The sequence below is a fragment of the Geospiza fortis genome, unplaced genomic scaffold, assembly GCF_000277835.1.
Source record: "Geospiza fortis unplaced genomic scaffold, GeoFor_1.0 scaffold92, whole genome shotgun sequence".
Taxonomy (NCBI): Eukaryota; Metazoa; Chordata; class Aves; order Passeriformes; family Thraupidae; genus Geospiza; species Geospiza fortis.
Window position 1 is genome coordinate 1387847 of NW_005054389.1, and position 478 is coordinate 1388324.

The following is a 478-nucleotide window of genomic DNA, read 5'->3' on the forward strand; positions in this document are numbered from 1 at the left end:
GCAGGGTTTGGGATCAGTCTCTCACTTTGGGAGCCCTTTAGATCAGATGTACAAATCACCAGCTCAAAGCATTAATAATACCAGGAGTCAGAGCATTTATCTTCCTTTCAAAAGATCCACCAGCCCCAATAAGTGACCAAAACGAGCAGAAAACCCTATGTGAGATCAGCTTTCAAACCCCAGTCTTCAATTCATATGTGCATTTGGAATTATTTTTATTTACCTTGCATTTCTTTTTGTTGCCCTGGCATTGTGTATTTTTAATTCCCCCACAGCACTGCTAGCAGCTCACCTGGAATGAGCACCCCACTGCCCCAGGGCTCCCAGACCAGGCTGCTTAAAGAAAATAATCATCACTGAGTATCAAGATATTCACCAATAAAATAGTGACTGGTGGGACAGATCACCTGCACGTGCAGAAAGGAGAAGGGTGCCCAGATGGCTGCAGAGTATTCTGGGACCCATAACAAGGGGTGCA